The 27,372-nt window shown below is 42.7% G+C and overlaps 1 protein-coding gene across 1 annotated transcript in view; it reads right to left on the reverse strand.

Moving 5' to 3' along the window:
- ERLIN1 (ER lipid raft associated 1) overlaps positions 1–27,372 on the reverse strand; it is a 215,293-nt gene that overhangs the window by 24,396 nt on the left and 163,525 nt on the right. The window lies entirely within an intron of this gene.

Consider the following 27,372-nt stretch of genomic DNA (forward strand, 5'->3'; position numbering starts at 1 on the left):
GGGAGTTGTCAAAGTAGTACCAGTGCCTAGCATAGTGACATTGAGCAGACCTTCAAGGATATTGTGGTTTTCTGAATCACAAATATTGCCCCAAATATGTTAAAGTGTGCTATATAATTCCAAAGAAGCAGTAATGAACAAAATAGGCAGCACAGGTCAGTTCAATATCCCGTTTTTAAACGCACAGGTGTGCCAGTCCTTTGGCTGCGACTTGTACCAACCATAAGTTCAAAAGGACCCATAATGAAGGATCTCATAGATCACTTGTTAATCAAGTTTCACACTCTCTGTAGAGCTGCTTTATCATCACTGTATTTAAGGACACTGATTCAATGGGAAGGATTTTCAAACCAAACCTCTGAAATTATCTTATTAGTCTGTTTTATTCATTTTCCATTTCAAGCAGACCCAGCCAACATGTTTCGTTCCTAACAAGGAACTTCATCAGGGCCTATAAAAATACATATAGAAACAATGACCAAATCAAACATAAAAACTTTCCAAAAATTGACAAAGAATAAAAAAATATACATTCTAATCCACAATAACCATGACTTGTCAAGCATTAATAATTCAAATTTGCAACTCTGCCCTTTATCCCATGCATCCCTATGCCATGATATATACCTAACACAATTACAATCCACATAGCTTTTCCATAAGATCATACACATCAATATAAAATCTGTCTAATTCCTTAGTATCTTAGCTCCTAATATATTAACAGAGGCATTCTCAAGAATAACTTACATGTTATACTGTGTTCTTTCCTACTCAACAGGGTGTAAATTCACAGATCATAGAAAGTGCCTGTCGAGAAAAAACATGGTTCAGATACCCTGATCTATTTACAAGCCTAGATCAAATTAAATTCTGAACCATTGTGGATTCACAAGTCTAATCCACCAAGAACATCTTCATATTATTCTCAGCCCGACATTAATGGGCAAACACCTTCTCCCCAGGGTGTGGCATGTTCTACATTTAGTGATAAACACATCAGAGGCTTATGTAGGACTTCTTATAATATAAGAGAGCATGACGTTTATCCATATAAGCAAAATTTGTACTGCATTCAGCTTATAGTTATAAATGAATTGGAGGTTTATGTAGAACTTCTTAAGATGTAATTGGTCTAAGAGCATAACGTTTGTCCATATAAACAAAACTTATATTGTGAGCTTTAGTTGGTATAAGGTAATCCTCATATGAAATGTGATCAATATTCTCAATATTAAGGTTATTAGTGGCATCTCGCAATAAATAATATTCACCAAGTCTTCTTGGTGTTAGGAATCTTCCTGTACTACCAGTCCTTTTCAAGCAGACAATTATCATGGCCAAACACCCGTAATTCACGTTTCGCGGGAGTTAGAAAAAATAAAGTTTACCACCACCCATCATGCTAGATATTCTCAATAATACGGTTATTTTGGAATCGCACAACAAATAGTTAACTAAATCCTCTTTGTATTAGGATTCTTCCTGTACCATCATTCTCCTATAAGCTGACACAACTAACGCAACAATCACAGCCAAACACCCGTATTTTACATTTCTGCACGCCTGTGTATTTAAAAATGGGATATTGAACTGACCTGTGCAGCCTATTTTGCTCACAACTGCTTCTTTGGAATTATTTAGAATTCTGTGTACAAAGCATGCACGGTTATCAATACTAAAGTCAAGATGGCAACAACTGAGGATGAGCGAGAAAAACTAGCATAAGATGTTTTCAATTGTGCAAGATCGGAGAAATAAGTGTAAAAAAAACTGATTTCAAGGAGTGGTCTAAAAGGCCATTTTATTTGATTGGAAAGACTAAAAAGAATTAACTTTTGAAATGGTGAGATGGGGCAACACTAAAATGCTATTTAGAATATAAGCGAATAAAGAGAGGCCTGAGAATGTTGATCTTTCCTACATTTGATGATTTAAATGAAGAATTAATGAAACAATAGGAAGAGAATTTGTACATGTCTTCCTTTAATATGATGAAAACGTGGATAAAGAACTCAAAGGAAAGCGGCTCAACTGAAGAGCCAAACAGAAGTTTTGGAGCAAGAGATTAGGGATATGGATGAGAAAGATTTGACGGAAACAAATCATGAAATTCTGAATAATGCGATAAAAACCCACCAGGAAACCATTAGAGAGAAAAAATTAAACAAGATTAGAAGAGATGAAAGGGATTATGAACATAGACGGGTTTTCATCGCTGCTAAAAAGTTTGATGACGTCATCAGAACAGGGAGCGAGAAACAAAAACAAGAGAGGGAAAGTAGCTCAGATGTGTCACTGAATGAGAAATTCAGGGCAAATAATGAAACTAGGAAACCACACAGCTCTTCCTTTACTGACAAGGTACAACGTATAAGGATAGGTACATGGAAGAAAGAGTTAAGACTAGGAGAGGAAGAAGGAAAACCAGATGGTATAGGAACACGCCAAGAAATCGGATGAAGAGTCTTGTGTTAACATAACTGCAGCTCCTAGGGCCTGATTACGACCTTGGCGGAGGGAATTACTCCTTTCCAAATGTGATGGACATCGCGTCCATTGGGTTACAAGTTTCATAGGATATAATGGAACTTGTAATACGGCGGGTAGGATCTCTGTCACATTTGGGTTGAAGTAATCTCCTCTGCCAAGGTCATAATCAGGCCACTAGTATTGGAGAGTCAGAACTAGATGTACAAGTGACCAACTTATCTAATCGAGTTTTAACCGACCTGGAGACAAATGTTTTGCAAAAGGTTATGGGTTTTTGTGTTATGATCAAAAGTAATTTCACTGAAGTGAAAATTGATTTATTCAAATTCACCAGACAGCTGAAATTAGAAAACATTTTTAGACATTGGATAAAAGGAAGATAAAATTGTTAAAGAAAAAATCTTGAATGTGCCTATTGAAGATTTGAAAGATGTATACTCGTTAATGACCATAAATGATGACTCTCTGGACATTCATGAAATGCGTGCACAATTAGACATTGAAATGGATTACGTAACAAATAATGGTTTGAAATTAACTTCTAAATTTGTGCCTCAAGGGAAACAATATGCTGGCATTGACTTATTTCAACAGAAAGTGACAGAGGATATAAACAGACTAGAGAACAAAAATCTAAATGGAGACTCTATTGATCATAAAACCCCTTGGAATCTTACAGCTAAAGAATACCAAACCATAAAAAATTTAAAAGAGGATGTGGCCATTATTATCAGAGAAGCAGATGAAGGGGGAAATATCGCCATCATGAACAGAGATGATACAAGTTGTTATAAATTGATACCAGGGAATCCAATGGTAGAGTTGGTGAAAACCCTGTCCGCAATGCTAAGTGAGTGGAAAAAGCTTGAACTGCTAACAGATCTAGAATATTGATATTGACAAGTAACACCCCATAGAAGCCCCTTCATACACATTCTACCAAAAGTACATAAGGGTGGACCCTTCACTCCAGGAAGACCTATTAGCTCGGGTATTGATGGTCCCACCGAAAAACTATCTGATTATGTGGACCAATTCCTGAAACCATTAGTCACTAATTTACCCTCTTATATTCATGACAATAAAGACATTCTAAATAAACTGGAGGATAGCACCTGAGATGAGAATGTTATTTGTCTCTGTAGATGTTGTGAGTCTTTACATCAGTATTCAACTTGACTATGGTCTAAGGGCAATGGAGTGCTTCTTAAATAAAAAAAAGCACTACAAAATGCTAATGGGAAATGGCTAGATTTCTTTTATACATAATCTTTTTTCTATTTAATGACTAGTACTAGCAGTTACAAGGGACAGCGATGGGAACCAGATCTGCGTCCTCATATGCGAACCTCTTTATGGGGTGGTTCGAGAGGACACATGTCTGGTCCTCTAGTGTGAAAGAGCGGACCCCTGATATACTTTTCTGGGGCTGTTTCATTGATGAAATCTTAATCATTTGGACTGGATTGACACACAGATGGGAGGGATTTTTTGATTATTTGAATGATAACACTCTAAATGTGAAATTTACTATGAATTATATTTATTAATCTATAACTGTTTTGAATGTTGAATTGTTTATCAAAAACAAGAAAATATGTGGCAGACTTTTTAGAAAAGCAACTGCTTCTAATAGTATATTGAGAGCAGACATTGCCCACCCGCAGAATGTGATCAGGGGTATTCCTTATGGGTGGATGATGAGGATCAGGAGAAACTGTAGTGAAGATTTGGTTTTTAATAATAAATTAAAAAACTTAGAAAATAGACTACAAAGACTTGGCTAGGATACTTCTAAACCGAAGAAGAAGAAAAACAGGATTAAACAAATAAACCGAAGTATCGCTCAGCAGAAAAAACCCTGTATAAAGGAGAAGAATAAAATAGCATTTATAACTAGATACAATACTCAGCATAATGAAATCTACAAGATTCTTTTCAGACATTGGGATTTTTAATTGTCTTGCAGATAAACCTAAAGTTACATATAGAAGAGGCCACACTATTGGTAATCTAGTCTCCTGTAACAACGCACTCCCTAAAGTAAAGAGCACCTGCATACCAGGTAGCCTAAAGTTAGCTTCAGATGCTCTAGTGGTAGCGCTTGTAAATACAGAGTAGATAAACTAAAGTGCCTTTCTTACAATTCCAATAGAAAATATCAACTTAATGACTATCATGTAGTCTACATCATTATATGTAACTGTAGTGGTGTATGTGGGGAACACAACCAGAATGTTAAAAGTTCGCATACAAGAACATTTGAGAGCTATAAACAGTGGCGATAACAGAAGTCCGATTTACCAATATATAGAAGAAAAACATATTGAACAGGTAGAATTTACTTTCCATGGTATTCAGAAAGTCATTTTACAAACAGGTGGCTACTATCCGTTAAGTTTGTGACAGGCAGAAGCAAAATGGATAGCTAGATTGAGGACAGTCGAGAAGGGCCTGAATGTGTAAAATGAATTTCATTATTTTCTGTGAGAATATACAATAGATTTACAGAGGGCATCATCTATGAAACTATGGAAAAGATCTGCAAAGGTGAGAGAGAAACTCTTTGTGATGGAAATATATAAAGCTAGATTAATTTCCAACTTATTCGCTTAATGTATATATTAGCAAGTTGTCAATGTTGTGGCAGGATTTAAAACAAACAATTAGGATTTGATTGAACGATTAAGTGGGAAGTAAATTAATCTTGTACAAACAACTGGATATATTTAATGGTCTTTGTGAATATATTAGTAAATTGATCAGATATAGATTGTGCTAAAACTAAGGTTACATGAAGGTATATGCTGTCAGCATACGTCAGCATACTTAAAATGGCATAAGTAGAGGAATAACTGTGGAAAGCAAAATAGGTCTGTTCGGTATAACACACCGCAAATTAGGATTTGATCAAGAATGATTAAGAGCGAGGTTAACATAATTATGTACAAATAACGTGACCTAGTCAATGATTTCTTGGGAATATATCTGCAAATTAACCAAGATATAGGTCATATTAAAATCATGGGTATATGGCAGGTATATGCTGTTGAGTACATTCAAGCTGGTGCGAATAGAAGGACAAAATTATACGAAAATCTAAATACGTGTGTTATAAGAGGAGTGTCGAGTGTCTGGCATTAATACATCAGAGATATTATAGTAAGTTTACTCTGTGATGCTAATATTGTAAACTGTACAGCTTGGGAAATATAAAAAAATATATGACGAGTAATAACTTCACAAGATTTGCATTTGACAATTTAAAGATGGCACTTAAGCGTGATGTAAACCTGAAAGAACGAAAATTCAGGACAGATAAAGACTATATAACAAACAGCCAAGGGACTTCTTTCTTTACTGGCAATCCCTGATGCTGTCTGTTTGGCAAACCACATGTCAAGCACTTTTTCTATTAAAACAGAGGTAAGATAATACGTGTTACTATACTCGGGCGATAACGCAAAATCCTTTTATGCGTCTAGATGATGGATGGTGGTAAACTTTAATTTACGTTAACACCAGCGAAACGTGAAATACGGGTGTTTGGCGGTGATAGTTGCGTTAGTTGTGTCTTATAAGGGAATGATGCTACAGGAAGAATGCTAATACTAAAAAGATTTGGTTAACTATTGTGAGATGCCAAAAATAACCTTATTATTGAGAATATCGAGCATGGTGGGTGGTGGTAAACTTTATTTTCGCTAACACCAGCAAAACGTGAAATACAGGTGCTTGATAACTGTGATAGTTGTGTCAGCTTAAAGGGAATGATGGTAAGGAGAGATTCCTAACACCAAGAAGATTAGGAGAAAATTAGTTATTGCGAGATGCCAATAATAACCTTAATATGGATAATATCAATCACGTTTTATATGAGGATTACCTTATACCAACTAAGGCTCACAATACAAGTTTTGTTTATATGGACAAACGCTATGCTCTTAGAGCAATTACATCCTAAGAAGTTCAACATAAACCTCTGATTCACTTATAACTAAATGCTTAACGCAAATCAAGTTTTGAATATGTGGTTAAACATCATGCTCTCAGAGAAATTATATTTTAAGAAGTGCTACATAAGCCACTGATGTATTTATCACTAAATGTAGAATATGCCATGCCCCTGGGAGAAGGTATTTGCCCATTAATGGCGGGCTGAGAATAATATGAAGATTTTCTCCGTGGATTAGACTTGTGAACGCCACTATGGCTCAGAAATTATTTTGACCTATGATTGTAATAGAACAGGGTATCTGAACCATGTTTTTGCCTGACAGGTACTTTGTATGGTCTGTGAATTTGCACCCTGTTGAATAGGAAAGAACACAGTCTTACGTGTAAGTTATTCTTGAGAATGCTTCTATATTAGTATCTTAGGAGCTAAGATTTTAAGGAATTAGATTTCATATCGATATGTATGAACTTATGGAAAAGATATATGGATTGTAATTATGTTAGGTATATATCATGGTACAAGGACGCATGGGATATAGGGGACGGAGTTGCAAATTTGAATTATTAATGCTTGACAAGTCATGGTTATTGTGGATTAAAATGTATATTTTTTTCCTGGTCAATTTTTGAAAAGTTTTAATGTTGGGTTTGGGGATTGTTTTTATATGGCCTGATGAAGTTTCTTGTTCAGAACGAAATGCGTTGGCTGAGTCTGCATGAAATGGAAAATTACTACAGAATTTTGGTTAAAGTGTGCTATGCCTGCAAATTCTTACACAATGATAGCAAGAATCAAAGTTTCATAATTCACCTTATCTAAATTTTGCCACTCCATTAGCTGTAGGTGTAATGCATCTGTCGTGTGCCTTCATGCATGCTGTCTTCAGAAAAAACGCTGCAGAAGGTGCACAATTTGGACCGTTGGTGCCGTTCAATAGTCGCAGGCTTCATAAGAGCACAATGATGAATGTCTGCTTGCCGGGATATGGCCCTCCCTTGCTGCCCCGCCACTCTGCAGTCAACCATTTACCCATCAGACGTGTTTATTTTCTGCTCATGATGCGCAGATAATGTGCACTAGAATTAATGTAGAATATAAGAAGCACCAGAGCAGGAGGGCTCAGAGTGTGACAAAGAATATTTTGTTAGATACAGTGTGTCACACATACTACAGACCCTTTCAACTTGTGTAGTGTGGAGCAGGGTTATTCTCAAATATTTTTATTTTAATTTATTAAAATACACATAACAGTAGCTTAACCAAATGAATGCTAGAGACTACATAGCCTAAAGCAGTCATAAAAAATGTGCAGACTAAATGGCCCCTCAGTCATCATTGTATATGTTCTGGAATCTTTTTTATGCCAGAATTCCACCTTTAAAAGCAGGTTGTCTGACTGTAGGATTGATATAAAATGAAAATGAGAAAAGCAAAGGAACAAGGGATATGTCAGGGCTATACAAAATTACTGTTGTCCCTGGTCTGGCTCTTCTATGCTGATGACTCGTTTGATGTGTAGTTGCTTATCCTCATCTCTGGCATCTATTTTTGCTTTGCTCTCTTTTCTCCTTCGTAGTTAAAAAAAAACCTTCTAAATTTCTAGCTGGTTTTTAAGAACAGTTTGTCTTGTTACTTCCTCCTGTGTGGACAGCTTTGTGCATTGTGTCATTTTCACCTGGACGTTAAGTAGCATGTCCCTATTGTGTGCCTGACGTCTGTTCCTTCCAGTATCCCCAAGTAAGCAAGTACCTAGGCTTCCCCATGTTTACTGGAGTAGGTGACTGGTGGTTTGAACTAGTGGTTGGAGTCAGTAGGTTGAAGCCCATAGTCGGCATGCTACCCCAGAGGAGTGGCAACATTTACCCTGATGTAATATAAACTGGTGGGCTTAAGTGAAGATTGAGCAGCACTAAGAAAGGGATATTTCTTGATGCAAAATCCTCATGGCCAAACCTCAGTAGCTAGTGATTAAGTTAATATATAAGGGATGCATGGCAAAAACCTCCCAGTTAGTTTTCATGTGCTTATTTCGGAAAAGGCAATATTCTCCTGGAATAGTTAGTGTCTTTGTGTGATGAAAACTGCAAAACTACTTAATGTAAATAAAATAAGCTCCAGCAAAAATGCGGCTATAAATATAATTGTAAGCTGCCAAGTGTACTATTTTGTGCTGTAAAATTTGCTAACCCATGCCGCAATATGCAGGGCAGTCTGAGCTACCAAGTAGCATAGTTCCATGTGAGACAGCTAAAAGCTGTCTCTTTCATATGAGAGCATGACTTCTGTAGGTGTTCATCTGCCCAAACAAGTCTTGGCAATAACGATCTAAGGGTTTGAGAGGAAGCATTATTGAGTGTAAGTGTTCTATTTGTGATTAAACAGAGGAATTTAGGAAGAACTATCATCCTTACGAGTGCCACTTGACCAGCTATAGAGAGACAGTGCTCCAGTCAGAACTTGACCTGAAGCAAAGCCACTGCAGGGCCATAACTCAGTCTCATCAGGGCCTTGATGTTTCACTGCAGCACTGCATTAATATTAGACGGATTCTTCCACTCATTCAATTAGGGTATTCTGATGTGACTTGTAATGTAGAATCTGTAAGGGGGAGCAGAACTGTTTTATACCAATTAACTGACATTCCCAAGAGGCTTCTAAATCTGATCACCTCTCTTATCAAAGGGGAGAGATTGTCCGCCAGTTTACAAACAGCAGAATGTCATTTACAATCATAGAGAGCAGAGACAGGATGCCACCGCTAACTCATAATTTAAAAGAAGTAAAATTGCAAATACTCTCCGTAGATTGACTGATGTGGATCTATGCGGCACAAAGCTTGACTGAACAGGGAATACCATGCCCTCCAAAAGAAAAGAAAAACTATTCGCTATCACCTTCAGCAGTATTTGATCATCAGGGCTGACTAGAAACAATGGCCAGTTTTATGGACAATAAGTGGGATTTTCACTGGGTGTCGGTAGCACTGTAATGATAGCTTCCCATAATGTGGGGGCCAGTTTACCTTCTCTCAAGGTCTCCGAATATACTTGAAGCAGATGTGGACCAAGTATGTTTTTATTAGTTTATGTAAAATTCAGCGAATCACCCGTTTGATTGGGACACCACCTTCCCTTGCGCCAGGTTATAAATGGCCATTGGCATCTCTTCTAGAAAGTGTGGCTTATTCAGGAATTGCTTGCTTGTGGCAGTTTTCTAGCCACACCACTGCTATCTTATCTAGGTATTTCTGAATATCAGATGGCTTCGCAGATGTACGTGAGGAATATTGGTTTTCATAACATTTGAACTAATCCCCCAAAAGTTTCCTCACCGGTCATTAAAAGTTGGGGGATTATGCAAGGAGGGCACCAAATGCGCCCTTCAAAGCAGTCTGGTGGCACTCAGAGGTACCCTCACCCCAGAGGAACCTATTTTTAAAGAAGAGGAAATCCTTTGTTCTGCCTCTAAAGGAAATCCATTGTTCTGCCTTTCCCTGCCCGAGTTAGGCTCAGCAGCAGGAGGGCAGAACAGTGTCTGGGGTCGGCAGCAGCACAGGCTGGCATGCAGTCCCAGCAAGGCTGTGCAGGCAGGCATGACGGATCCCCAAGCGAACACCCAGAGTACATGGTATCATGCAACCAGCAATGGAATCGGTTTAGTTGCATGATTCCAGCATGTTTGCTACCAAACATGCCTAGGTTCGGTGAAGCCATTATACAGTTGGACATCTTGTGTTGACCAGTGTCCACTACATACCTTAAAATGGCTACCTGCAGTTTCAAAGCCCAGAAAATGGAGTTTGGGGTGTGTAGGGGCACCTCTGCTCACATCAGGGGTGCCCTCACAAATTTAAACCATGCACCCTGCCCTTGGGCTGAAGGGTCTACCTTAGGGGTGACTTATAGGGCCAGAGTGCAGTGAAGGTGATATAAGGTGAACCTTATATCCGGGGTGAAATGTGCATGTATCATTGCACACAGGCTGCAATGGCAGGCCTGTAGTCATAGTTTGCATGGGCCCCTATGGGTGTCACAATACATACTGCAGTCCATGGGGAACTCCTGGTGTACCAATGCCCTGGGTATCTAAGTACCATATACTAGGGACTCACATGGATGCACCAGTATGCCAACTGTGATGTTTAAAAGTTACTTACAACAAAATTCGGGAGAGAACACTGACACTAGGGTCCTGGTTAGCAGGATCCCAGTATTATACAGTCTAAACATACTGACACCAGGCAAAAAGTGGGGGTAACTACATCAGAAAGGAGCGACTTTCCTACTAGTCCTCATAATTACCATAGCAGGCTGGAAAACCTTAGAGTTCCTGGGAACCGAGAACTTGTATTTTACTCTTATAGGTTGTGCACCAAAATGGCAGCCTTTCAGGAACCAAGCTGCAACTGGGCTTTCTAAAAAGGCTCAAATAGAAATGGAAATTTAATTAAAACTGTATAAAGCTCACAAGGAAGAACATTCCTTTAAAGGAATCTTGTCACTGGAATTGTGAAAAAAGAAATATTGGGTGGATTTTCCTGCAGAGTATTTTTAAGAGGAACCTTGATGGACTGCACATCTGACATATCCAAATCCAGCAATGATGGACTGCAGACCTGACATATCCAAATCCAGCAGTTATGGCAACAAGTCTAACTTTTTGCTTGTAATCAGTTTGATTCTCTTCTGCTGACACCATATAGAGAACTAATTCCATGTGAAATCTGAGGCGGACGTGGTGGGCCTTCTTTTGCTATCTTCAAAATACCCATAAATTCTAAAGGCCGATTTAAACGTGAAGAGTGTGTGTATTCAAGAGCACCCTTCCAAACATATCAGTAGTAAGTTTGTTTTTTAAATTTGACTTTGAACCCTGAACTGAGCAATCTCCTGTCTGGATTTTCTGATATCTACACAAGACTGATGTGCCAAAAATGTCTTGCCTCCTGCAGAAACTTATCATCATTCTGGCTCAGGAGTGTCTTCATTGATTTGTGTGAATGGAGAAAGACATACCGAAGGAAAATAGTAAAGACATTTTCTACATCATTTAATCAAAAGGCTATTTCCCTCTAGCTGTGATTTTGGGAATCTAGAAGTGAATTTCAGCAGATGCATCAAGGTCTAATTGCAGGTAAATTCAATAAACAAAACGTCTTCAAACATTTTGACATTTATGCCCCATTCAAGGTTTTCCAAGAATGGTCCAGAGATCTCAATCTGGTGTTGAACAGCTTAATGCGTAGCAATCGAAAAAGTCAATTACCTTCGGTAACGCTCTGTTCGAGGAATGTGTAGTTGTAGATACATATGTTCTGCATACTACTGGCATCTAGTGTTGGGTTTGGAATGTTTGTATGTTCTTTTTCTGCAAAGAAAGTCTTTCAAGTCACGAGGTAGTGACTTCTCCTCCTTGGTGAATTTGTGCATGAGCACTGACTCCATTATTAGACTGCTTTCTCTCTGCCATCAGGTTGGGACGTGTGTTTTTGTGCTCCGTCTCAAGAGTGTCTTCTGTACTCTTTCGGTTCCCAATTACTCTTCGTCTTTATTGTTACTGACTGTGTTTCTTCCATCTGCGCATCAAGGTAGAACCAATCAGAGTCGGTGCGACTCTGCCGCCAACCTTGGAGAGCCTTGCCCTTCAGGTCTTCCTACTCAGTCTCCAGCAGGATCTCCATACAATGCCGTCCAGGTAATGGAATGGACACCATTCAATTTCTGCCTGTGTTGCTCACGGACCGACTTCCATCAGGTCTGTAACCTGTGTCTATCGCCGGTCCACGGAGAGGCAGATTACAAAGCCTGTTACGCATTCTGCTGGAAGAAGACGCTCAGAGCCTGTCAAGCACGCCGGATCAAAAGCTGAAGACTGCCCAAGACACTCCTGACCTGTTTGGGCATAAGGATTATGGTGGGGAACAGAATCCACAGGCTTTGTTGCTGAAGAGGAAGACTTTTCTGTCGAGGCCTGTTTGGAATCCGACCAAGAGTTCAAGTTTGAAATCACTGACATCACTATGGAGACTTGCACAGTGAGTAATGTACTGCCTGCCCCTCAGCCTCCACCTGAACATTACAAAAGACAAATGCTTCCAGATCAAGAGGCCTTCGGACCACCACTGCCTGTAGGCCATGGTCAGCACAAAGACAAGTTTGGACACCCCACTCTCCAGCTCGGCACCAAAACATCACCCGAAGCCGAAAATGTTGCTGCCGACAACCTCTGCTCCTACACCACCATCGGTGCTGAGCCACCACATCATCCACAGCCTTGGCGCCAAGTGGGTCTTCGGTGCTGAAAGACAAACTCAACTCTGAGCCAAAACCTTTGAAGTCCACACCTAAGAAGACCATCAAATCACCAGTGGAGCCTAATCTCAGGAGAAATTGTACTCTTGGCAGCAACACATTCAGATCCAGCCCAAAACCGGACGGACCTTAGCCAAGCCTCCACCTACACTGCCATCCTGTTCCAAAAGACAATTATCTTTTCAAGAGGCTCTGGATGTCCCAGCTCCACCAAAGCGTAAGAAGATGGTCAACGCCACAATCCACCACTGTACAAACCTCCGCTGCTACCTCCACTTCCACCACATCCACCGCCACCACCTGACTTGCCATCCTCACTACAGTCTGATGCAGATCCCTTAGACACTTCCTCTTGGGGATCTCCTGGTGACAGTACTGGCACCCCTGATACTGGGGATGAGTCTTTTCATATACTATCAAACACTGACCCCTGGAATTCTTAAGTTGATTATCCAGGGGACATTGACCGAAATTTGTACCCGGCACGCCCATCACCTCCAGACGATTTCATCACATTCCAGTAGCTTATAGCTAGTACGGCTACCTTTCATGATGTACAGCTTCATAGGGAACCTTGGGAAGAGGATTTTATATTTGAAACTCTATCGTTGACACACAGGGACACCCAGTACCTGCCCATGCTTAAAGGGATGTTACACCATACAGAAGACATCTTCAAAGACCCAGTTAGGGCTCAAATAATCAATCCCAGGATCTGTAAAAAAAAAATATAAACCCTCTACTTTAGACCCTGCATATATCAAAGACCTGGTAACATCTGATTCACTTGTACTCAGCAGTGCCAGGAAAAGGGTCAATTCTCAGGCATTCCCGGCACTCCACAAAGAAAGTGAGAGGACTGATGCTGTGGAGAAAAGGGCTGTTAGCCAACTTGCAAGCCAATGGCGCATCGACAATTCTATGAGTCCGTTAGCCAGATACGACCATGCTCAATGGAATGAGATAGAGGGGGTCCTCCAACATCTCCCAGATGAGGACAGGAACTTGTCGCTTATCTCTATTATGTCTATACACTGTGCCCTTCATTTTGCTTACACTGCAGCCAGGAGCATTAATACTAGCATCCTGCTCCTACATGCTTGGCTGCCTATTTCGGGCTTCAAACCTGATGTCCAGCAGAATATTTTAAATGTTCCTTTTGATAAAGAACATCTTTCGGCCCCCAAGAAGATGAGACCCTAGAAAAAATTAAAAGGGAAACTTAAACAGCAAGGTCTCTGGGAGCCATTCAATCTCCTACAACTAGGGGCTCCTTTGTCATTCAAGCTATCGTGGAGGTTTTGCAACCACCACTCCAGAAGCCTCCACTTCATATCAGTATGGTCAGAGCCAATAATTTCCCACCAAATCCTAACACACAGTCCCCTATAGAGGCAACAATACAAAGGGTAGAGGCAAAAGTGCTTTCCCACAGGGTAGCACCACTAACACCAAGCAATCACTTCCTCCACTTCACCCCCGATCACACCACACCTGTCGGGGAACGTATTCATGATTTCTACCTTCATGGTATACAATAACATCAGACCGGTGGGTGTTGGATATTACCCAACATGGTTCTTATCTGGAGCTCATTACCACACCTACCAACACCTCAAAAACATTGGTTCTCACTAGAACATCAAACATTACTCAAACAGGAAGTTCAGGCTCGTCTCCTCAAAGGAGCAACAGAACCCCTACCTCTCCAACACCAACGTCAAGGAGTATACTCTCTATACTTCCTCATACCCAAAAAGGACAATTGTCTACAGCCAACCATAGATCTAAGGCCTGTGAACCAATACATTAAGTCAGAGCATTTTCACATGGTCACTTTACAAGACGTCATTACACTCTTAACAGGGCGACTTTCTGACTACACTACATCTAAAAGACACATTTTCACATACCAACACACCAAGGCTTTCATCGCAAATGTCTCAGGTTTGTGGTGGACGGGAAACACTACCAGTTCAGTTCAAAGTCTTTCCATTCAGTATTACAACTGTATCATGGGCATTCACCATATGTCTGGCAGTGGTGTTAGCCCAATTACACAGACAAAAAATGCAGTGTTTTCATTTCTGGACGATTGGCTTATCAAAGGCAAAACCCATCAACAGTATCAACAGTACACTCAGATCACAATAGAAGTGCTTCACAGTTTGGGATTCACAATTAATGTTCCCAAGTCCCACCTACAACCCCTACAAATACAACCATATGTGCGGGACACTTAACACACAAATTGGGCTAGCATACCCCAATTCTTCATGCATTCACAATTTTCAGACAGTATTACCTCAATTTCATCCAAATCAGCAGATAAAGGTACGGACAGTCATATGTCTCCTAGGGAAGATGGCCTCATGTATCCCTATACTACCCAATGCCCAACTACATATGCACCTGTTACAGAAATGTCTAGCTCGTCAGTAGTCTCAGTCACAGGGCCGGTTACAGGATCTAGTGTTGGTAGACTGACAAATATCACTCTCTGCAATGGTAGAATCCCAAAAATATGTTGAAGGGGTGGCTTTTTCTGGACCCTGTTGTCCACATAACACTCGCAACAAACGCATCACTCATGGGATGGGGTGCACATCTGAAGGATCTCAAATTACAGGGTATATGGGACACCAAACACTGAGGACTCCATATCAACTTCAGCGAGCTTCAAGCTGTTCATCTAGCCTTGAAAGCCTTCCTTCCGCACCTCATTCACAAGGTTGTTCTCCTTCGGACAGACAACATGACAGCTATGTACTATTTACAAAAATAGGGCAGCACACGCTCTCTGCATCTTTCACCTCTATCACAGACCATTTGGAATTGGGCTTTGCATCACAACATTCACCTGATGGCAGAATATCTCCCAGCCACAGACGACTTTGCAGACCTATTAAGCAGGATGGAGCAACAAGTCGATGATGTGAACCCCAACCACAAGTCCTCATCCCATACTTCCATAGGCTGAGGTTCCCTCAACTAGACCTTTTCGCAACTGCAAGCAACGCACAATGCCCAAACTTCGCATCCATGATCCCACACCCACTATCCAAGGGCAAAGTACTATGGATGAGTTGGTCAGAGTTATCTGCTTACGCTTTTCTTCCTCTCTCTCATTCTCTTTCCTTCCATTTATGGTTCAAAAGCTCAGGCAGATGTCGCTGGCAATGAACCTAGTAGCTCCCACCTGAGCTCATGAACTATGGTTTACAACACTACTAGATCTCTCTGTAGTTCCTCACAAGAAGCTCCCTAACAGGCCCGACCTTCTCACTCAGAATTATGGAGAAATCAGGCACCCAGACCCCAATACTCTCAACCTAGCAATTTGGATCCTGAGGTCACAGAGTTTGGTTACCTTAATTTGCCACCAGAATGTATAGACATTCTTAAAGAAGCCCGAAGACCTATCACTAGAGCTTGCTATGCAACAAAATTGTAACATTTTGTCTGCTACGGTCACTGAAAACACACTAACCTGTTCAAAGCTAGTGTACAAAATATTGTTTATTACTTGCTACATTTACAAATGGGTGGATTGCCGCTCACATCTATTTCATTACATGTTTTTTTCTAAACAATTTTTATTGTTTCTTCAAAGAAAGAAAAGGAGCAGAACAAAGCATAGAAGAGCACAGGTAGGAGCTAGCCGCACCAACTTGTATACAACATTGCATAGACAACACAGATTGTCAGTATGGCACATCAACATTATTAACATTCCACACCAGGTGTGCAAAAATGAGTGGCTAAGGGAGAAGACCCAGACGTTTCCCCCCACACCTTTGCATGCTTATGTGGACACTCCCTTGCCTCGTATACCAATTTCTTCTGACTTGCACACCAGTCAACTCCATGTTTACATTTCTGTAAAGACGGGCCTGAGGCAGTGTTCCAAGTGGCTGCAATGTCTCTTTTCGCCACCAGTGAAGCCATTCCCACAAATGCTTGGTCGGCCCTCGGGCCCTTCAGTTCATCCATAGCGCCCAACAAGACCAGTTTTGGGGACATCTGCTGCACTCTTCCCAACACTGTGGTCAGTTCACGAAATATCTTGCCCCAGTACGCCTCTATACAGGGGCACTCCCACATCATATGGAAAAAATCAGCCGAGTCTTCCAGGCACCTAGGGCACTGGGCAGGCAGACATGGGGAAGGTAAGACCCTTACAGAAAATACAACTGTATTAATCACAACCATACAGACACCGCCAGTAACCTGGGTGCCATCATCCACCCAATCTTCCTCCTCCAGAGGTCACAGCCATCCCTCCCACCTACTCCTGATGTGGTTCAGGTCACCAGGGGCATGGTTAATTAACATCTTTTAAATATGGGACACCCCTTTTTTCCCCCCTAGAGCACCCATGAGCAATTTCACCTCCAGTGTGTTGTATTTGGGTAGTGAATCAGTGCGGGACAAGTGTGCGTTCAGGGCATGTCGCAGTTAGAGGTATCTGAAGAATATAAGATTACATCTTGCTGCAACGGCTGCCTCCCTACAAAAAACCAACACATTTCTTTACTCAAAATACCAGTTGTTAAAGCCTTCATGAAACTCAAGAGTTATTCCACCTTCATTTAATTTTGATGTCGTTTTCACACGACTTATGGGTCCTCCTTTTGAACCACTACACTCATGCCTCCTTCAGTTCCTTTCTTGGAAAGATGCATTTCTAATCGCTATCACTTCACTCAGACATATTAGTGAGCTTCAGACTTTAACCTTGGAAGAACCTTTTTTCCAGCTGCACAGAGATAGGGCGGTTCTTCGCACTAACCCTAAATTTCTCCCTAAAGTGACTTCTCATTTTCATCTCAACCAATCAATTGAGTTACCAGTTTTTTCCCCACATAATCAGATTCTGTTGCAGAAAGAGCTCTTCGTACAGGAGATGTTAAAAGAGTCCTTATGTTCTATATTGATACAACTAAACTTTCAGGGAAACTAAACTTTTTGTTTCATTTATCACTTCTTCATAAAGGCAACCCTATATTTAAATCAGGCATAGCCAGATGGATAGTAAAAGGGATTAAAAAATGTTACGCTATAGCAAAATAACTTTACCTACTCCTCTTATGGCGCATTCTACTAAGAAGAAGGGAGCATCCATGGCTTTTCTAGCTGACGTGTAAAGCAGCTACAAGGACCACACCATACACCTTTACCAAACCTTATTGTGCAGATGTTTTAGCACTCCAACAAGCCAATGTAGGTCAGGCAGTGCTACATACTCTTTTTCAAAGAACTGCAACACCTACAGGTTATCCACCGCTTTTCAGGGAGACACTTTGAAGGTAACTGGGATTTTTTTTTCAGTATTCCCTCCTCCCCCGCTCCCCCACAACACACACACACACACACGTTTTGCCTGGTATTTGATGTAGCTTTGACTGAAGTGCACAGGGTCCGTGCCAACCAGGTCCTCAGTGCCAGTATTGTTTCCCTCAAAACTGTACAACTGGCAAAACCTTTCGCACCCTCCTTAAGTCCCTACTAAATGGTACCCCTGGTAACCTAGAGCCTGAGGTGCTAAAGTGGGTCCCTAAGGGCTGCAGCACGAATTGTGTCATCTAAGGTACCTCGCACCAAGCACATGACAGACTGCCATTGCAGGCTGTGTGTCTTAGTGCAGACCAAAATGAAAATATGACATGGCACACATCCCTGTGTGCCATGCCCTCGAACAATGTATGCAATATATGTAAGTCACCCCCTAAAGCAGTTCCGACAGGCCTAATGCAGGGTGCAATATATTACATGTGAGAGCATATCTGTAAGAGCAGATATGCCCCGGGTATGTCTGCCAATGCTCCAACATTATAAGTAGCGAGAGAAGCCATTTTAAATACATGTGCTGGACACTGCTCAAAACTAGTTCCCCAGCAATATGATGACTTCACTGAAGACAGAGATATTTGGTATCAAACACCTCATAATGATAAGCCCACATTCCTTCCAGGGATGGATTTATCAAAACATGCATCCGGAGGGCACCTTAGAGGTGCCCCTGAAAACCAACCAGCCTCTGGTGTGCTTGCTGACTCATTTCTGCCAGCCTGCCACCCGAGGCACAGTTCTAGCTCCCTAGGATGAGAGCCTTCCACTCTCAGGAGGCCCAAACAAAATCCTGTCCGGGAAGAGGTTGTAACACCCAATCCCACAGGATGTGGTGGCTAATTAGCCTTCCTAAGACGGCAAACATCAAGGTACTGCTGCCTTTGAAATGGCAATCTGGCTCCCCTAACAGAAGAGGAACCCACCCCGTCAGGAGTCCACTTGGTACTTGGACAGGTGGGAAAATTAGCTAGTCAGGTAGGCGTGCCACCTCCAGGCTAGTAACACCCCAAACACCCCAAGGTCTGCTACTGCGATGTGAACACGATTTTTCAGAGGTAGCCATCTGTTTGAGATGGCATACCTAGGTATTCTGGTACAGGGTTATGCCCACTTCCTACAGAAAGTGGTTATATAGGGGCGAAGTGACCACAAGGGTCAGTAGGCCATTGGCTACTATTCCACACACCACTAACGCCCCTAACTTTAGTATTTGGGGGAGCCCCTGGCAAAGAAGCATATCCTGATGAACTAAGAGGACCAAGAACACGGACGAGCCGTGAAAGCAGAAGAGGAATAAAAGAAGCAGCTAACCTGGTACCAACTCTGCCAGCCTGTCTGCATCCCTTGTTGAAAATCTGCACTAAAGTCGACTCATCCTGCAGCTGTGACTCCAGAAACCTGGGAGGGCTGCCTGCGTTCAAAAAAAGACTCAAGACCTCCTGCGAACAGCAACCTGTTCTCCAGAAAACTCTAACGAAGGGACTCTGAAGCCTCTGGCACTACATCTGACCTGAGTTTAAATGGACCACCAGTGCCAACAAGGTTCCCCAGCCCTCTTGGACTCCTCGATGTTGCCTGCAGCTTCTGCATGCAACCCCCCTCAACTGCAACCGATCCAGTAAGGAAAACCGGACACCTAAAGGCACCTCTTCAGCTGGCGCACCTGGGCTGTGGAGAAGAGAACCAAAGGTGCCTACCTGTGCCCGAGCATTGGGAGGCCTGAGCCCCGCTCTTGGTTCAGCCAGACTAGCCTCCTGGCCAGAGACTGCAGCCTCTTTTCGCAATGACCGATGTCCATTGAAAAACATTGGGCATCTTATGCTGTTTTTTCTCCTTGCACCCGGCCGCCCCTGTGCTGCTGGTGGCTGACTGCTGGTGCTGCCTTGGACCTGGCCCACTACTCACCTTAACTCCTTAAACAGAGCACTTGGGGATTTCATAGCAAGCCCTATCCACTCATTGGGGAACCTCTGGACCATTTAAACGGTATTGACAAACCACATAAAGGGCCAGCTTCCTACACAACTTAACAGTCCATGAAGAGCATGTATATCTACAGCATACATGCCTCGAACGGAATATGTAACTTACCCTGTAAGCATCTGTTAACAGCATGTAGTGATGTAGATTTGCGTGTGCCCACACTCCTCCCAAGACACCTGTGACTGTTGCAGTTTTTCCATTTTTTTTTGCACAAGAACATCTCATTCCTTACACTTACTTTACACATCATCCTCACCCGCCTGCAGGAAATCAGTGGACACTTTATCTAAAACAAATTTGTCACCTTTTTAGATCACCAAGTGCCAGACCGGATCTAGAGTTTTTCATAGCAATTGCTGCCATGTGCCAGTAGGTGGGGTTATCCCACACTGGCAGCTTGACACAAACTCCAGAAGTGATGGTGAGTGGCCTTACATATTGGAATAGACAGAGTACCAAATCTAATTCTGAATCTATTGAGAATCCTGGAGTGCACTACACAGAGAAGGGAGGAAAGATGGCAATGAGCGGTCTGCGGCTAGAGAACCAAAAGAAAGAGCATTTTTGTTGATAAGTAACTTGTTCTTCTGAAGGCTGGGGGGACGGAGACAGAAAATAGACTCATGCACCAAAATGAAAGTGTCCACAGTAGTGAACGAGACAGCTAAAAAAAAATAAACAAAAAAAAATAAAGTTACCCATGTATGCAAATTGGAGTGGTTTTGAATTTTTAAAGACATGCTGTGTAAGTGTTTCGCAAAGTATGGAATTTGTTTTACTATCATGGAAATCAACAGTAAATTTTGGCCCAACAGACCAGAAAACAGGACCACAATCAGCAAAAAAACAGCCCACATGGTGACTTGTCACACCAGCCCATTGATCAATGCCTTAGAACCGTATGGGCCAGGCGATCCTGCCTGATGGGTACTTCTAACTGCACATTCCTCACTTTTAAATAGACACCAAAGCACTTCCTTCCAAAAGCTGGAGGGCCTAAGGAATCGACTCACGCCAGGGAGTCCTGCAGGACCAAGCAGGTGATCTGGCCCTCCCTGTGGACTTGACTTAACAGTAGCACCTTGTGAAAGTGTGTTTAAAGGACAGATCCTTCGTACTGGTACAACCATTGACAATGTATTTGTGGCAGTAGATTAAGTCCACATGCTTCCATTAGATTCCATCTTGGCATGGGCAAAACATTTGTTTTATGCACATACTGTCTACTACAGCATGTTCTGCTTCTCCACCGCCTTCCCCTTTTTGGCATCAGTAAAGCCCATACTGTCCACTCAGTACTATTTTGTGCACTCAATATAAATGCAGGGCTCTCTTTAGTTCTAGCTGGTAAAGCTTCTCCTCTTTGTTAGAGGGATGTGGAAGACCGAAAATGGTAAAGAATGTAATGGTCTGTCCCATGTGGAAGGATGACTAGTTTCCACAGACATTGAGTCAGAGTTTGCAGCAGCATCTTTTAAGGGAGGAAGGTGGTGTATGGAGGATGCCCTACTGCACCTGCTGCTTACAGACATAGCATACATAAATGTATAATTGCAATGAGGAATGCCATTTTGTCTGTCAGTAATCTCGGCAAGCAACTGTGCATAGGCTAAAATAATTTTGCTATAGAATAATCCCCAGGTACCAGACTGAATCCGGAAGCTTTTTACAGGAGTGATCCAGTGTTCCAAATAGTGGTATTGTGCAGTGGCATGGACTTTGTTCCACCCTTGAAATGGCAGAGTTGATAGAGCACCATCCCAGCGCGGTGGGGTGGTTTCTTTCTTAACTGCCAGAGTCCGCAGACAAAGAATCCAAAACGTGATCAGAGGTACCAGCGTACAGTTCTCTAGATTGAAACCTTTTAAGATGGGAACAGTCCATAGGACAGTGAGGTGTGATAGGCAGTGAGAAGTCTGTAGTTAGAATATCGCCCCAGAGATGGAACAATTTCTTCCCTGTAACTCCATTTCTCTTGTAGGAGAATTTCCATGGTAAGTCATCAGCATTGAAAAGCCCTGCATGCATGTGGGGGCCCTGGAGCACTTCTTTAAAATATATCTTCTTAAGTGGAGATTTTCACCTTTCTTCATGAAGGCCTGTAAAGACACTTAAGAAAGAACCAAATCATGCAGCCTATGTACATAGGCTACCCTGGTAAGGTGTTCACCATGAAGGCAATAAAGGGTCAGTATATTATAATAAGATTAATTTCCCCACAAACCCCTTTTTTATAATAGAGATGAAGAATAGGACAGAGTAGCCTCATAGGTTGCCATTATATGGCTAAAATAGAGGATGTGCCTTTAAGAACACAGAGACCATCAGTATCTCATCATGCATAGCTTGCAGCAGTTGCTTCAGTTATTTTTTTAAGGCGATTTGAGACCTATGTAGTTTGTAGAGACACCTCGGTCTATTCCACTGGGGAGGAGGGAGGGTTGCTTATGAGTTCTCAGGGAAATTCTCCTATGAAAGAACTGGAGTTACAGGTAAGAAACTGTTCCTTCTCATGCAGAGGATTTCCATGTATAGTCATAAGCACTGAATAGAATAGCAAGCCCATCCCTACAGAGAGCAAAGGAGGAGACAGAGGATAAACTGGAAAATGTAAGATCATAGTTTTATGAGGGAAGCCTGACCTACTTGAGCATCTGCTCTAGCTTCAGAATGTAGGCAGTAGTGCTTATAAATGATGTCCAGGTTTGCTGCTTTGCAAATCTCTGGAATATGAATATTGCGCAGCAAAGCAGTAGTAGCGACTTTTCCACTAGTAGAGAGTGCTTTTGGTCTAGCAGGTTGTTTTATTAGCCTTTTGGTTGCACAGTAAAATACATGAGACAATCCATCGCGAAATGGATTGCTTAGAGGTGGTTCAGCCTTACGGCGGGGACAATAGTTGATAAACAATTGGTCCGATTGGTAGATCTTCCATGTCTTGTCAAGATATAATTTCAGAATTTGTCTCACATCCAGGGAATGGAGGGTTCTTTCTGCTGGAGTAGAGGGATTCTGAAAAAATGTTGGCAAAGAGATTGTCTGGTTGACATGAAATTCCGAAACCACCTTAGGGAGGAATTTCAGGTGAGTCTTCATGACCACTTTGCTGGAATGAAATGTAGTGTATGGTTCATGCCAACAGAGTGCCTAGATCTCGCTAACCCTGTGGGCAGATGTGATAGACACAAGGAAAGCAGTTTTCCAAAACACGTGTTGGGGGAGGCCTTGTGTATGGGTTCGATGGGTTCCTGCATAAAGTGTGAAAGGACTACACTGAGCTCCCAAGGAGGGGAAGGGCGTCTAATAGGAGGAAAAACCTTTTTCAGACCCTCTAGGAAATCCTTGATGACGGGGATTCTGGTGAAGGACATTTTCTGTAGGCAGTAAGAGCTGCCTGGTGAACCTTTATAGAAAAGAATTGCAAGCCAGATTATATCAAATGGATTATAGAAAAATAGAAAAGTATAGAAGAATGACATCTTCCTGGCAAGTGGTAGGGACCTTCTTCTTAGATGACCACCATATGCAAAATCTCTTCCATTTGAAGGCATATGCAGAGCGTGTGAAAGGCTGCTTCACCTCTCTGAGGATCTCCATGCAGTCTTGCTGCAGATTCAAATGTCCACACTGCACTAGTTCAGGAGCCATGCTGCTAACCTCAAAGAGGAGAGACTGGGGTGCACCATCTGGCCTCCGAACTTCTTCAGTAGATCTGGTCTGCATGGCAGCTTGACATGTGGAGGGACTGACTGGTGAAGGAGGTCTGTGAACCACCACTGTTGTGGGCACTCCCGAGCCATGAGTATCATCTTGGTTCTCGAGTGGGACAGCTTGATGAGGACTGCCGAGATTAGAGGAATCAGCGGAAAAGCGTAGAAAAATCTGCTGGACCAGCTGATCCAAAGGGCATTCCCCAGAGTCTCTGGCTGGCAGTACCTTGTGCGAAGATTTGGCATTTGCTGTTTTCTGTGGTGGCAAACTAGTCGATGGCCAGAGTTCCCCACCTTTGAAAGATGTCTCCGACCTTTAAGACCCACTCGTGGTTTTCTTGGAGGAGTCTGCTGAGAAAATCAGCTCAAGTGTATTGTACACCTGGAAGGTGAGTCGCAGTGACCAAGCGGTCTCTGCCCAGATGCTATTTCCAGATTGTTTGAACTTCGTGAGACAATGGCCTGGACCTCGTCCCTCCCTGTTTGTTGAGGTAGTCCATGGTTGTTGTATTGTCCGTCTGAACAAGCAGTGAGTTGGAGCTCAATGATGGATGAAATGCCTTCAGAGCCAGATAGACTGCGAGCAGCTTTAGGCGATTGGTGTGATATGGCTATTCTCTCTGCGACCACTGAATTTGGTGGTGGTCCTTGCTCCCCATCCTAATAGGGAGTCATTCATGACTATGGTCTGTGGAAGAATCTCCTGATGGAATGGTGTACCTGGCAGGAGATTGGTTGGAGAGCACCACCATTTCAAGGACAGCTTTGCGTGATGGAATAGATGAATTCTGTCCTCCCAACTGCCTGTCAGTTGGTCCCACTGGTCCTCAAGACATTCGTGTAGGGGTCTTGTGTGGAGGCAGGCACTCAGAGTGAGAAATATGCAGAAGGCCGCCGAGGAGAGAGGATATTGTTCTTACGATTGGATGAGAGGTTTTCATGAGAGCTTGAGATTTCCGAACGATTGACAAGGGTCTCTCCACTGAAGGACACGTTTGCTTGGAGGGTGTTGATGGAATGCCACCAGATAGCGCCACAGTTGCACTGGGACAGAGGTTGACTTTGCATGGTTGACACGGAGGCCCAGGCATTGTAAGAGATCGCTAGTCCAATTGTAGTGAAGCTGAGCTTGCTGATACATGGACGCCTTGATCAGCCAATCGTCTAGATATGGGGAGAAGAATACTGTGTGTCTTTGGAGATGGGCAGCCTTGCATTTGGAGAACGTCCTGGGTGCTGACTTCAGGCCAAATAGCGGTTCTGCCCCAGTACGAACCTCAAGAACTTTCAATGCATTCTGGCTACTGGTATTTGAAAGCATGCATCTTGAAGGTCAATGGAGCAGAGCCAATCCGCTTGATGTAATTGAGGGCAAATTTGGTATAATGCCAGCATCCAGAACTTTTCTCGCTGAATCTACCTGTAGGCCGTTTTGAGGTCGACAATGAGTCTGAATTTGTTCCTGTATTTCTTTTTGACAAAAAAGTACCTGGAATAGATCCTGGTTCCTCATTGGCGAGGAGGAACTGGCTCCCCTGCCTGCTTCTGTAAAAGGATATTTACCTCAGCTTTTAATTGTGGATGAATGAATCTGGATGGTTTCAGAGGAATGGTCGGGGGAGGATTGGTGACACTGAGACAATATGCATTGTGAACAACATTCAGAACCCAAGTGTCTTGCATGATGTTTTCTCACTCTTCGAGATAATGGTTGCTTGCCTCCCTAAGCAGGTCATAGACTTGATCTTCCTCAAGCCTGCTTTCTCTTGTATGGCTGGTAGCATCGCTGACACTGCTAAGACTGTGTACCCCTTTTTGGTGACCCTAATACCAAGAAGGGGTATGAACCCTCTGAAAAAAAACAACGTTGGAATGGCCTAAAAGATATTCTTGACTCATTAGGTTTCTCTAAGCCGATGGCTTTTGGCGTCTCCATTTCCAACTTTATCCTCACCATCTCATCATCGGTGTGGGTGCCAAAGACAGTGGTACCTGAAAATGGTAAATGGAAGATTCTCTGTTTTGATTCTGGCTTGAGAGAGGTAAGGCAAACTCAACAATGCCGTCGGAGAGTGCCAGCGTGGCAGTATTTGTGGGTAGCCAGTAGAGAGGAATCCGCTGCTGCGCTAATGACTTGATTGGAAACCATTAGACCTTCAGTGAGAATTTCATTAAAGTCCTCTCTCTTGTCTCTAGGGAGATGCTCAACAAACTGAGGCAGTGATTCCCAGAGAGCTCTGTTATATCTGCCTAATAAGGAGGGGACGCTTGGTTGCTGCAGTACTGCAGACCTTCCAACCCACAGAGTCTAGATTGCAACTCTTTGTCCCGTGGAACTGTGAAAGAAGCAGTGGCATGTTGTTTCTTTTCAGCCACTACCATGGCTGTCTGGCAATGGGTCCGGACGGAAGAAGGCCAGATTCTGTTACGGTGGAAGGTACTTCTTCTGAAGCCTTGACAGAGCTGGCTTGACCGATGATGAGTTTAAGAAGAGGTCCAAGACAGGTTCTAAGATACCTGGAACTACAGGTAGCAAAGGATGTGAGGCTGACCTATGTTGCAGGGTCTCGAAGATGACCGATGTCGTTGGTGTGGGCATTGGAATGTTTAACTTGTTACCAGCCCTGACCAAAACGTCTTGAAAAGTAGAAATGTCATCCACAGTTGAAATGAGTGAAGGTGGGGAGTCTGAGACAGTCAGTGAATATCTCCCAGTACTTGTAGAGGAGGTCTCAATGGTGTGTCTGGATTGGACCTTCCTGAATAGTGCAGATGGTACAAGCAACTTGACTGGTAATACAGATGAGCATCTTGAACTATGTTGATGGTGTCTGGAGTAGTAATGTGAGTGATGACATGAACAGGAACAAGATCTTGGTCTTGCAGAAGCGAATGGCAGTGGAGAAAGCGTTCTGAGCCTTGGTGCTGTAGGTGATGGAGGTGGATCCGGCTGTGGAGGAGGAAGAAGAGATGGCGCTAACAGAGGATCAGCTGGTGCATTTTGTGACAGAGTAGGTACAAGAATATTCAGAGTCTGGTGAACTGTAGAGCCATCTCCTTTTCTGTGGGCTTCCTGAAGCTTGGAGGAGGCCGAAACAGTTACCTACATCAACCATCCTCACCGCCTTGAAATCGATCTACTCTTTGACAGTGAACGACGCCTTGACGCCAGAGTATGCCTCAACGGCGACCAAGTATCACATTGTCGATCTTGACCATGTCGTCGATTGACGATTATGTGTCGATACAGATGTTTGGTGAGGTGGCCTCGTTGTCACTGGGCTCCTCGACGTTAATCGAAGTCTGTGAGACAAGGGTCTTCTCATCAACGTCGGTAACCGTTTTCTAGATGTCAATTTGTGGCACTTCCTCAGTGTCGACCCAAGGGTAGACGGCGAACAGGACACGCTGTACCTCTTCTTGACGTCGGAGTTATTGGCGTTGACAGGGACCGACAACGGATTTCAGCCATTTTCTGTTTGGAACGCCCTCCAGAGACAGATGACAGAGCCCTGGTAGAGGACTGACCCTCTGCTCGCCCCGAGATCCCAACTGCAGATTGCAT

Source organism: Pleurodeles waltl, chromosome 6, assembly GCF_031143425.1.
Source record: "Pleurodeles waltl isolate 20211129_DDA chromosome 6, aPleWal1.hap1.20221129, whole genome shotgun sequence".
Lineage (NCBI taxonomy): Eukaryota > Metazoa > Chordata > Amphibia > Caudata > Salamandridae > Pleurodeles > Pleurodeles waltl.